General features: G+C 46.2%; 1 protein-coding gene and 1 long non-coding RNA gene across 2 annotated transcripts in view; both read right to left on the bottom strand.

Annotated features, from left to right (window-relative positions):
* Positions 1-13,644, bottom strand: part of LOC140698397 (uncharacterized) — a 39,828-nt gene that overhangs the window by 19,191 nt on the left and 6,993 nt on the right. The gene's annotated exons all lie outside the window — the stretch shown is intronic.
* On the bottom strand, positions 822-12,133 carry LOC140698404 (uncharacterized). Its single transcript, XR_012076188.1, has 3 exons — positions 11,891-12,133; positions 10,349-10,518; positions 822-937 (listed from the first exon to the last, which is right to left on the bottom strand). It is a non-coding gene; the product is annotated as an uncharacterized lncRNA (long non-coding RNA).

Genomic DNA, 13,644 nt, shown 5'->3' with positions numbered 1-13,644 from the left:
GAGAGAAGCTTATTCCCTGAAAATGATCAATGTGGATTTTTCTAAACTTAATGCTTCTGGTCAGAGTCCTACGAATTTAAATGTCTGAGTGTATAGTTACACGGCGGCATGAACACTGAGTTGTAACAATACACATTCTGTGTAAATAATCTTCAAGGTCGTCTGCTTAAGTCAATTTAACTAGTCCCTGTCTCAATAGAATGATACAGATTTCATTAAAACTTCATACTGCACGCACACACACACACAAAACCCTGAATCCTTGTTACTTTAAGCCATATTCATATATATCCATATTGAATATGCATCAGAAACAAGCCACCCTCTTTAGTATTCACAGTTAATCCTTCTAAACTATCTGTCATTGTGACAGCACATTTTTACTAAGCAGCTTTTGGATGCTTTGTATACAAGGCGTCTACCTCTCACAGTCAGACATGGTAAACGGCATCACTCAAATTTCACAAATGAGGAAATATACTTAAGCCATGGAAACAACGTACATATTTATCATCAGGAAAGAAAAGAGTAAAGATTTTACTTTCAATATGCACTGACAAACTTTTCCTCCATACTAAGACTACATACATAAAACAAATTCAGTCACTGTAAATTATTCTGTCAATAAGCACCACTAGAGAAAAACAAGCAACATCATTAGCAATGATTGGACTTTCAAAGCCCACTCCTATTTTGCACTATAATCATTTTTAATGTTTTGTTTTTAGTGCTTACATAGCACTAATATAAAGAAAACATAAACTATTTAAGTCATTACCTGAGAATGCAACATTTGTGAAAATGTACAATTTTAATTTATGCCACTCTGTCTCACATTCTCACTGGTGTCTCTCCTTTGAAGGCCTCATCAGGCTGAGATCGCCAAAATCGGTCATTTATGGACTCACAGGAGTTCGGGAAACCACTCAACGGGAGGCTGATCAGAGGAGAAATTGAGAATGCATCCTGTGCAGCCTGGGTTCCAGCACCGAGCTAGGCACCGCCAGCTGCGTTTGATTTGGGACAAGCTGCCCACCTCTCAATCCCTCAGCTGCAAAAAGGAGACATTGATACCTACCGTCAAACACCTGCTTTGAAGTAAAACATGAGAAAAACAGTTTAGCCTTTGGTAGGTGTCCACTCACAGCAAGCTTGGTCATTATGATGATGAGGATTACTTTTAATAAGTTAAGCTAGACCAAAAATTAGAAATCACCATAAAGGAGAAACATTTTAACTCAATAAGCATTTCCTTTTGAATGGATTGATAAAAGTTCTAATGTTTTTTTAATAAACCAAATTTTGTCCATTAATTTTAGATTTACCGGTTTATGGACAAGTCTCCAAAAAAAGAATTAGAGGCCTCTAACCTCTGAATACTAAGAAAGTAAAGTTTAAAAAAATTATGGGGGAGAGTATACCTCAGTTGAGAGAGTATGTGCTCAGCACGCATGAGGCCCTCAGTTCAGTCCCCAGTAACTCCATTTAAAAACTTTTATTTAAAAAAAAGGAGAATTAAAGGAAAAAGATGGAGGACTACAGAATTTTTTTAGAGAATCCACTCAGATTTAAGATGGGGAAAAAATATCCATTTCTCACAGGAAATCTTGAGAACTATGTAAACCGGATCTGAGTTGTCTAGTCTTTAACATTATACATGAATTCATATTACCAAGTCTTAAAACTACCTGATAACCCACAGTGGTGATAGTGATCATAAAACCTGCCAATGCGGATCGAACTCCGGCTAGGACTGCTCTGTTCTGACATCTCTGCCCCTGAGGCCTCACCAGGCTGAGAGCACTAAATTTTGTCATTCATGAGCATCTCGTGTAAGTCTTCCATTTGTGCTTCTCAGTCTCCTCTCACCAGCCCCTCTGAGGGAAGCACTGTTATCATCTTCCCCACACGCAGATAAGGTCACTGAGGTACAGAAACTAAACCTGCTCCAGGTCACATCGGCATTAAAGGACGTCTGTATTTCTGCTGTTTTGCGATTGACAAAGGAATCTGAGATATCAATACAAGATAGACTGTTAAATAATCAAGTCTGTCAGCTCTTCACCTCAAAGAGCAGATACTATAAATTCCTGATGTAGGATGAGGCTGCCGCCACAAAATGACTCAGCTAGAAATTAATATCCAAGATGAAGCAGCGGATACACATAAATATTCATGACTGTCAACTCCTCTCACGGGTCTTGGCCCTTCACTGCCTGAATGGGGGTGAAATCCCCACCCGTGTCTGGGAGGGTAGCGCGGCTCTTCCAAGTCTCACCCAGGCTTCACAGGCTGTTTCCCCCTACAGACTGTCCTAAATGATTAAAAAGCTCACAAGATTTTTACACCAGCCAAAACTGAAAGACATTTCTGCATATGGAGCACTTTCTCAGGCTTAAACCATTTTTGCCTACACTCAGCAAGGGGGAAAAAAGAAACATGACTCTGCAAAGTCTCTTAGCCTTACCACTCACAGGAGTTGAATGGTCTCAGCACAAGATGACCCTTCACATTACAGGATGAGAACAAAATAAAGCCGCCCCAACAACAAGCACTCCCAGAGACAGCGCTCAGCAGTCTTCTGCACACTCACGGTTGTGCAGCCCTCACCACCATCTATTTCCAGAACACTTCATCACCCCAATAGAACACCCCTGTCACTAGCAGTCACTCCACAACCCCCCTCCACCCAGCCCCTTGCAACCATCATCTGCTCTCTGCCACTGCATGAGCCAATTCTGGGCATTTCTAAGATCACTGAAATCAACAATATGTGGCCGTTTGTGTCTGGTTCCTTTCAGTTAACGTGCTGTTATCAAGGCTTTCCCATGTTGAAGTGGTATCAGCATGTCTCTTTTTTTTTGAAAATGTTAAACTTTATTAGAAGGTGGTAAATACTATCAAAAATAGTTAGAGTGGGGTATAAGGGGTGGGGTTTCAAAGGGAAAAGGCCGGGTTGAGCAGTCAGGGTGGACTACCCAGAGCAGATGGCTTTTTTCATATTCCCCTTTATTTATTTTTTCTTTTTTATTCACTCTTATGTCTGAATAATATTCCACTAAATGGAGATACTACATTTTGTTCTTTCATTCAGCAGCTATATATGGACGAGGTCCAGAAGAATGAGTGTAAGTGGTGGCTAGCAGGGATGGCATTTAAGCAAAGGGCAAGATGTGCTTTCAAAAAAAAAAGTGAACAATCAGAGACACAAGGAAATTCAGCGCGTTTCTGAGAAAGTGCATGGTTGCTTCAGTAGGACTGCCATGCAGGGCTGTGGGGGATAGTGACAGGAGACACAGTGAGGGAGTCACCTGAGAATATTCCCCACTGCAAGCAGCTCAGCCAATTCTCCTCCCTCATCCTGTATTTTAGAGACATTTTTGCTAGCTTTTCTCTTATTTCAAGTAACAGTACTTTAGTTACACATCTGATCATCTGCATCAGACCACATTAGCTCCAAGCCACAGAAAATCATTCACTGACCGGAGCAGCTCCAAGACATAACATTGATGGACCAGGGAGTCCTGCAGCATCCCATCCTGCAGGCACAAACCACACATGTTCCCTGGTGATGTCCGGAAAGTAAAATGCATGGAAATATCTCACTGCTGCTGCACGACATCTGCCCACAAATTGCCCCCAAATCATGCTGGCACAGCACTACTCAACCCTCGCACTACCCAAAAAAAAAAAAAAAAAAAAGAGAGAGAGAAAAGAAAAGAAAAGAGAAGAAAAGAAAAGAAAAGAAAATATAAGAAAAGAAAAGAATAAAGCTAAGAAAGCAAATTTAGGCTCTTCCATTGAAAACCAGCAACCATCACTGCCAGTATCTGAGCTGGAATGATCCTGACTTCAAAAACCACTGTGCAGTTACTATTCAAATGTGACAGACATATATGTATTTCACTTAGATGATATTACAATAGGATTTTTCTTTTCAAAATTTCCAGTTGCAACAATAGCACAAGAAAGTTTATGTTTCATTTTTTTAAAAAAATCAATTATTTTCCACTTTGTTAATTTTGAATCTATTATTATTTTATAAAGGGAGCTATGCTGCAGATTATAAACCAAATATCTGGCTTCTGCAAACAAGACCTATATGACTTCACTATTTCAGAGCAAGCTTTAATGATGCTTTCAAATTGGGGGCGCTCACTAACAGCTCTTTAAATACTGTCAAAGATGTGCTATTATGTAATGCAAAGGGTCTACCTACACATCAACTCAGAAACCAAAGAAACTACACGAAAGCCTTAGTTTATCATTTTAAAATATTCCTATTATTTTGAATATTAAATTTCTTAAAAGATAAGATATTTTTTGAGAAAGACATCAGTTGTATTAAATTTCCTCTCACCAAGAAAGCAATCTTTATCAAGAATTACTACCCCTATGAAAATCCAAAAGACAGGACGTTTCTAGCTAAGTTAACTTACAGATCTCAACACAAGCCTAAATCCTATCTGCTCTCACTTGAACGAGCCCAGCAAAGTCCTGGGCTACTCTGGAACTTAGCTCTTCTGTTCCATATGTTGGCAGAGCTAAGATCATCACACAAGGCAGGGAAGGAGAGAAGAGGTAAGTCCACCTGGCGGCCTCCATCTGTTTACTTCCAGCCACAAGGTGTCACTAGAGCGACCCCGCTAACAAGCCCTCCACACAAGGAAACCCGGCATCCACTCTGCCCCTGCGGTCCCCAAGCAGTCCCGACGCCCCTCTCCCACTGGTGGCCTCCGAGCCTGTGAATGGTCTTCTAATGACCCTCCCAGTTGGTGACACCCTCCCCCTCTTCCCCGCTACACACACACACACACACACACACACACACACACACACACAGCCAAGGCAGCCTTCCCAAAGCACAAATTTGATTACATCTCCCCCACTTCAAACCCATCAGAGGCTCCCTGGTAGAGTTCTAGCCCCACCCCCGACCCTGCTTGTCCATCCTCACCTCAGTACCAGGTCCCCAGTGACCTCAGGGGCCCCGTGACCTGCTGCTACTTCCCACTAGCCTCCAGGCTCATTTTAACTGTTTGTCAAGGAAGTCTTCCTTCCCTCCAACCTCCGCACTTTGGATTAGGTGCCCTGCTGTGTTAATAAAACATTTTAATCTAAGTCAACTTCTGACACTGCTAAGCTCTCAAGAAGCAAGTACATTTTGCTTACTACTGTGGGTCCACCCCCTCTCCCCTAGACACTCAGAATTGCGTGTGTTGTGAATAAAAGAATGAAGGGGTGGGACTCAAAAGGACAGGCAGAGCTGCTCTCCTAAGGGTCACTTCCTGCTGACACCCTTCACTGCCTCTTCTGTGTCAGTTCTAGTAAAAACCAAGCTCCTCCAAAGCCCTCCACCCCTAGGCCCTCTCCAGTGTCCTTCAAAGCAGGGTCACCCACCACCCTGGACCACACAGGGCAGTCTCCCCGAGTCCCCACCCCACAAGCCTCCAGGCCTCTACCCGGGCTGCTCCTGCCACCTGAGTCACCCTCTTGATTCCTTCCCCTGGCTGACTCTTACTCTGTCCCCAGAACTGAATGTAGAGCCAATTTCTTCCAGGAAGTCCTCCCTGATGATGTCCTTTAGCTCTTGGCTGGGCTCCATCTACAGCAGCACTGCTTGGCGACCAACTGGTATTTGTCCACCTGCTCCTATGAGACCATGACCTCTTGGAGGCCACGTGGGAAAAAGGAGTGAGGTGACAAGAGGGGTGGGAAGAGCAAACAGGAAAGTCGCCGCTCAAGTCCCAAATTCAAGGATTCTGTCTCAGATAAAAAGAATAAACTGTTTCATACGTGTGTCATTTGGCTATGATTTTTGTGGCTCATGGAAAACAAGAGCTTGGTGTTCAAGCCTGAAATCCAAGTTACATGCAAAGAAATGTATATATTCATATCCAAAGGAAACCAGAGCTGCTCAACAACACTTTGCAGTTAAAATCCAAAGGAACTTTGATAAAGGCAATCTCCCTCTCTCTCTTTATTTTTATTTATTTATTTATTTTGGTATCATATAGTTTTAGAAGTATTTGTATAACTAAGTGATGGCTACAGCCTATGATTCTGCACTGGAGTGTTTGGGGCTAAGGAAGCCCAGATTACATGCACTGTGTAAATGCAATCACACCAACACAATGACAGGCGCCCTAGTGGCTGAGCTGAAGTTCCAAAGCAGAGAACCTTATGTTGGAAGACAGCTCTCAGTAGAAAGTAAGAAATGCAATGTTCTGTACTCAATTTCATTAGCTTTATGAGCCATTAACAGATAGTATGTCTTGTCTAATGAAACCCCAAAATATATTGTCATCTTCGATTTTCTCCATCTGACTGTTTTATGCTAAATTTGGATATCAAACCCTCACTCCATACGGAAAGCTCAGGCCTTAGCTGCAGCACAGTTACATCCCGTGGAAGAAAGCCGATCAAGGGAGAACAGGAGAGTTTCCCTTCAGAAGCTGCTAAGTGTGGTTTTGCACCTGTATGTCATTTACAACCACGCCATCGTCAAAGGAGTAAGACCTTACATCTGTGGGGCAAAAAGCACTGCGGTGGTTCCGAACCATGAAAGAACACTGAGCTTTGTGCAACAGTCCTGAGGCACTTAAAGCGTACTTTCTCTGAAAGGCTCCGAAACTGACTCACTTCACCATTTCGGGTACAACCGGAATTAGTAGAGAGAACATGCCCTTGAAGTCTGACAAGGCCCTGCTGGAATCCTGCTACAGCATTTACTAGCTGCTAAATGAACCAATTCCTTAAACCTCTGAGGAGGCTTCCCAATCTTCAAAACGGGGCTGCCACCGCCCACTTGGGAGGCATGGATGTGAATGCAACACGCAAGTAGGGCGGCCGACTGGTACGTGACACGGGACCTGGCTAGTTTCCCTCCGCTGCCCTTCTCCCCCTTTAAACTTGCACTGTTCCCCCTGGTAAGGGTGAAGCCCCAGGAACAGACTGCCCGATTCTTCTGTATATCCCCGGATACATACCTTACCCTTAGGAGGTCAGAAAAACAACTGCCTCCTCCCCAGTCACTATCAATATTCTTAAGAGTCTGGGTTTTTTTAACTCTATGTTTCAGGGAGACTATTCAAGAATTGTTCAACCACCGTTCTCCAGGTTGGCTCCTCTCCCAACGCCCATCCCTTCTTACCTCAAATCTTCTGTCTGATTGCCTTTTGTTCGTGGGAAAGAGAGTCCGCTAGGGTGCGGACTCCCTAGGCCTCCCTCCCTTCATCACAGGAGAGTGTGACTACATTCTCCCAACTCCCCACTCCGACTCCAGCTTCTGAGGAGTTTCCCCTTCTGGACCCTGCAGCCTCTGGATCGTCCCAAGACGCGCACACGTGGCCAAAACCCTCTCTTCAGATTTCTTCCTGTGTGGCCCTGCCCACCCCCCAGAACCTTAAGGATAAATGCCATTGCTCTGAAAATCACAAACGCCGCTGACTGACACACCAAAGCTGCATGGTCCGGGCTTTCCTCCAAACCAGGCACAGCCCTGCCCCCCCTCAGACACAGTCTGCACCTCTTGAGATGAGCTGATCCACTTGCACGGCTGTGAACACCAGCTAAGAATGACGAATCCCAATGTGTATCTCTAGTCCGGCTCCTTCACCTGAGCCCCAGGCTCATAGACACGAGTGCCTCTTGGAAGTCCTAACTTGGATGACAAATGGCATCTTAAAAATGCCATATGTCAAAAAAAGGCCTTATGTCCACCATTTACTCTAGACTTCGATTCCTGGCAGGTACCTCCCAGGCTCCCCATTTTAGTAACAGCCCCAGCACCCACCTAGGTGTTTGAGGTCACATTCAATTTCCACTGTTCCCTCCACCTGGCCCTGCCCTGGAATCAGTCTTGTTATTTCTGTCGCTAAGCCAGTCTCAAGTCTGGTTCTGCAGGGAGCACGATGGAAACCCACAAGCTCACAGCAAGGTGCACTGAGTCACAGTCCTCCGAAGGGAGTTCCCTGGAGGGGGAGGCATCTCCTGCTGCCAGTCACCTCAGAAGGCACTGGATTCTCACAAAGAAGGACCAGAAGAAGGGACTCAAGGATCTCCCGTGATCTGAGGTTTGAAGGGCCCGAGGTCTGGGGGAGCTCCTAGTTAGCTGACACTCCTGTCAGTGAGCAGATGAGGATGGTAGGAACCCAGGCAAGTCTGTTCTCGCTCTGACCCCTTTTCTCTCGGGAGCCACGGGAAAGGCCAGTTTCCAGGGCACAGACCGGCCATCACAGATCCCAGCCTGCATTTGCCAACCCAGACAGCCTAGACTCCTACTTGCGACTCTTACTTCTGTTCTGTTCCCCCCCAGAATGTGATGGACTCTTTCAGAAAGTCTGGACTGTCTCAAGCGAGACCAAGTCAGTGAAGGATGAAGTGTCCACATTTGGACCAGAGCATGAAAGGAGAAACAAGGCCTCATGTCCAGCATGACGGTGGTGGCCAAGCCCTTTCCCTGGGTGAGATGAACCAGGGTCGGGGTGAGAATGCAAGGTCCCTTCACGGCTGACAGGGGTGTTGGAGACTCACTACCGCAAAATAACCACACGGCCGTCAGTGGTGGACATCAGCTGCAACAGACACAGAGTCAGCTATTTACTGCCAAAAAGGGGTAAAAGTAAAGGCCGGTGCAGGGAGGCCTGCACGGCTGCTGAGGCAAACCACAGACCCAGCTCTGAATGCCCACTGGCTGAAGCAGAGAGGAAGCTACGGTCCCCTTTAGCGGTCCCTGTGTCCACCAGATCCAAGTGAACCAGTTACTTAGGACAAGGCAATGTTTTCCTGATACTTAGAAAAACCAGCCTCATAAAGGGAACAAAAGAGTGGCATGGTTTTAGGCCCGCTCCTGCCCCTCTATGAATGCAAAGTAAAGTAAATGGCACTGGGAAGGTGAATGCAAAAAAAAAAACCAAAAAACAAAAAACCGGTGACTGCTTCCTCCAACAGCGTCCCCTGCAGCTGTCACCTCCGTGGTGGCCACTTCCTCACCAGTGACCGCCGGCCAGGAAGCGCCGTCACGCACATCACACAGCGACAGCCAGGAACCGTGTGCCGAGCACGTTTGTGTAAAAGCCAGAATCAAGCAAGGTGCTGCAGATTTTGACTTTCCAAGTTTAAATACTCCATGAAAAAAATACCTCAGCAGCTGCCTAAATCAATTCGCATCTCACTTCTTCAAAACAAATAAACAAAATTAGTAAGAGAGCATTTGTTACCAAATATAAGGACGAACTAACAGGTTCCTCAAAGCAAGGACTTTAACAGATATCAAACTCCAGTGGGTGATGTGCTAACATAGCAAAAATTCCAAAAAAGTAGAAAATAAGATGACTAGGATAATATACGAATCATGGCAACTGTTAAGTTTTTGCTTTTTATAGCGATGGAGACGGCACAGAGGGCGATCTGGCTATTCCAATGCAGGGTGTGCACAGCCCACATTTTCAGACCCAACAACAAGCTCACGGGGTGGTATAAGGGAAAAAGGAAAATAGAAAAAGGAATACAGGAACAGCCAAAATTAGAAACACACGAGAACAAAAATGACTTTGACAGCATTTACAAGAAATTACGTCAGTGTGATGAGGACAGGGACGCAGGGACGGTGAGACCCACCCTCACCTCCTGATCCAGGGGAGGCAGGGGCCTGAGGGGAGCGATGCTGCCGGGGGACCCCAACGTGGTCAGCGCCCCAAACCAAAACTTCACCTAGATGCGTGTAGACAGCTTTTGAGCTACAAAATGTGGTCGCATTTCAAGCTGGACAACTTTACTCACTCCCACCAAGAGGAACAGGGGAGAATTAGGTTCTGCTCCTGAACCAAAGCATTGTTTAAAAAATTAATGACTGTGGAATAGTAAAAGCAACAATGGAGTAAAAGTCACTGGAGGAGAACGTGCTTGACCCGAGCTCACTGGCCACGTTATCTCACTGACGTTCAGATGCTGGCTGAGCCCTTATGGTACCAGAACAGACAGACCCACCAGGAGGGAGGTTTAATGCGCTGCTGTATTTTGATGCCGGCAGCCATGCCGCCTGGTACATGAGGTTCTGGGTAAACAATGGTGACAGTGTCAACCACTATGGGCTAAGCACACATCCAGCTACTCCGCCAAATCCCAAGGGCAGACTTCAAAAGGCAAAAACAAGCTGGCATTCTCTGTTGGCTCTGCAGAATCAGAGCCAAGCAGTTGCTGAGCAAAAATGTCACCAGTGCCTCCTATGACAAAATAGGAGGCACTGGCGTGGGGCTGGGGCAGGGCTCCAGGCTTCCACTGATCACCCACCAGTCTGTCCAGGGGGTGAAGGAGGTCCCTGCTTTCATTGCACCGATGCACCTACCTTGAATGACGCCTTAGGACTCAACAGGAGGTGACAGGTGAGGTGAACGGAGCCAGCCTTGGTGTAGCACGGTTCTGGCAGCTATGCCCTCAGCAGTGCCCAGTTTCCTAAACCTGACACCTCATCTCCAAGGAGCAGAAGTGTAGTGTGGGCATGTAGATCACAGGGCCCTGTGAGGACAAGTACAGATCATGGCCACGACATGCCTCTCCCCTTCCTTAAGCCATAGAGGAATGTCCGGGGAGGAAGTGAAAATTATTCCAGAGCCCGCCAGGCACCACACGCAGGTGGGACACGGATCCCCTGTGTCTGTCATTCACAGGACTGGTGTGGATTTTCTTTTTATCAATTCTCTGGCATCTTCTCCTCCATCTTACCAACAACAAGAAAGTAGAATCTGACCTTAGAATCACAGAGAATCACAGAGCCCCTCCTGCACAGCGGGCCCGGCAGCACGTGCCATGTCCTCCGACCGTCACCTGTGGGACCGCCATGAGCGCTCTCCAGACTCAAGGCCCGAGGCCGAAGGCCGGGGGGACACAGCTCACCTCACTCTCCCCAGTAAAGGGGGACCACCTCTCGGCAAAGATGTCTCACCCTCTTCTGCCCGAGGGACAGCTTGAAAGATACACAGGGAAACATAGTAGAGGGTGAGGGGTTAGGCAGCCCAGAAGAGATCGTCTGCACTTCCAAGGCAGAGTGGGGCCTTTGACCTAATCACAGGGACAAAGTGAGGACGAATTTTTCCCTGCTGTGTCCCATACACCGTGACACGCCTTTCCCTGCGTAAGGAGCTAATTCGGAAGCCCCTGGCAGTGTTTCTGATGTCCTAACTTGGCATGGTGGCTGTCAGGCAGGGGAGAGGGCCTGAGCCGTGCTGGTGCTGGGCCTGGGAGGCAGGAGACATCGGCTCCACCCTGAGCTCAACCAGCACCTCGTTCTGCGTCTCGGGATTCAGAGTCTCATTTATAAGCAAAGGGATGAAACTGTCCCAGGACAGGCTGTCCAACAGGAATGAAATGAGAGTCATGTAAATAACGTTTCCCAGTTGCCACGTTTAAAATGTAACAAAAAAAAAAACCAAGTAACTGATTTTAAGAACAGACCTTACTTATTCTACTGTATGTAAAATACTATCATTTTGACGTGTAATCAATATAGAAAGTAACAAGATAGTTTATATTCTTTTTACTAGACAAGTTTCAGCGTCTGATGTGCATTTGACCTACAGCACATCTCAGCTCAGACCGGCCTCCTCCCCAGCACTACTAACAACAGTAGCTGTGGCTACTCTATTGGACAGCAACTCCAGGGGTCCCCCCAAGTGTCCTGGCTGAAAAGGGGGAGTAAGTGTCCACACTAACCCTAAAAGGATCTCTCTGAAACAAAGGCGGATTTAGTTTTAAACGTCTGAAAACCGGCGGGCTACACCTCCTTCCCGCCTTGGCTACAAGAAAGCCCTCCTCCTTGATGATCCCATTCTGGATGTAGGGAAGCAATCTGTCACACAGCCAGGGTGGCCCGGCCTTCAGGTTGACTTGCCTGCTGTCTGTGTCCAGTCCCACGAAGTCCTCCTTCTCAAATAGGATGTAGAGGAGGGGGGTCTTCTCCCCAGAATTTTCGGGGTCCCCATCCAGCCACTTGGACTTGGGCAAGATGAAGAGTGACTCAGTGAAGTCGTCGATCCTCTTCTCCACCACCCTGCAGTCCTCGTAGATTGAAGGCCACGTCGGTGTGCGGCTGCTCGGCCACCTCCCCATACAGCACAAAGACAAAGAGCTGAGAGTCGTAGAGTGTGGTGCCATACAGCTCCTCTGTGCGTGGAGCTTCTAGAAGGTCTTGGCCAAGAGGCAGTCAGTAATGGTGACAAGGCCCATGACATTGCGGTGGGTCTGGAAGTCACTCCATCCATTCTCGGGCGCATAGAGATACCTATAGTAGATACAGAGTGCCCACTGGGAGCCGCACGGTCTGATCTGGCTCACCAAGGAGATTCCATTATAGATGCAAAAGAAATTCTCTAAGATGATCCCCACGGGTTGGACCGCAATAGGGAGAGTCTGGTGGTCCTCAGCGCACTGCACGTAGTCAGGGGCGTTCATGTTGCAGGCCCTGCCGAGAAGGGAGGGTAAATCGATGTACACACTGTGCTGTGGGCTGCGGGCCTCACTGGGATGAGGCGACCTGGTGTGCACCAGACAGAAGGCAAGGGAAGTCCAAGCAAATCGGGGATAATTTTGTCCTCAGCGTCTGCACATGGCTACTGAAGCTCAGATCACATTACCCAGCTTTTGGTCTAGGCTTCCATCCCCTGCAGAAAAGGATCATTTCTTGTTTTCTGTTTCCAAGCACCTAGGCAGGCCCTGATGCAAAGTCGGTGCTCAAAACTGCTGAATAAATGAATGAATAAAGGAACTGCTTCCCCACCCCTCAGCAGGATATAATGCAAAGAACCATAGTAGGATCAAAATATCTGGATTTCAACGCCAATTTATTTGAACTCCTAAGGTGCAGAATAATGGGTAAGAAAACTTGCTTTGGGGAGGAGGGTACAGTTCAGTGGTAGAGCACGTGCTTAGCATGTTCAAGGACCTAGGCTCAATCCTCAGTACCTCATTTTAGAAAAATGAAACAAATAAATAGACTTAATTAACCCCCTCAAAAAATATTTTCTCCATTCAAAATTCAAAAAAACCCACCTTGCAATTGACACAACATTGTAAACTTGACTATACTTCAATTAAAAAAAAACTTCTTGCCTTACAAGAATATATCTGGATTATGGAAGTTTGCAAATGTAAAATGCCTAGGGTACCACCTGCATAAGAAGAAGGAACTGTACAAATGTACTATCCCTCATTTATGAGCTATTTTTCCTTTGGGGAGATTATAACCTCTCAGAGATATTTTTCTCATATTAAAAAAAAAAAGAAAAAGAAAACATTACCTGATTCTCCATACTGCTGAAGAATCAGATAACCCTATGAAAGCATCTGACCCACAGAGTTTATTCAATAAATGTTTGTTGAATGAATGAATAAACAAGCAAAGTGAATGCTGCTCCCTGCCACAGACCATCATAATGGTACTGCTTGGAAATGCCAAGCCCACGTTCCACCCAAATCTTCACTAACCATGTGGGTGACCTGGGCAGACCTGTGTGCTTCTCTCAACACCAGTTTATTCATAAATAGAAATGAGGGCAATAACACAAACCTAAAAGGGTTAGTGAGTCACGAATGAATAGTACCCCAACTTTGCAAGATGGAACTATTAAAGAAAATTGGGCAAAGAGT

The sequence above is a fragment of the Vicugna pacos genome, chromosome 9 (genome assembly GCF_048564905.1).
Source record: "Vicugna pacos chromosome 9, VicPac4, whole genome shotgun sequence".
Lineage (NCBI taxonomy): Eukaryota > Metazoa > Chordata > Mammalia > Artiodactyla > Camelidae > Vicugna > Vicugna pacos.
Note: the sequence above shows the minus strand (reverse complement) of the source record. Positions and strands in the feature narration are given on the sequence as shown.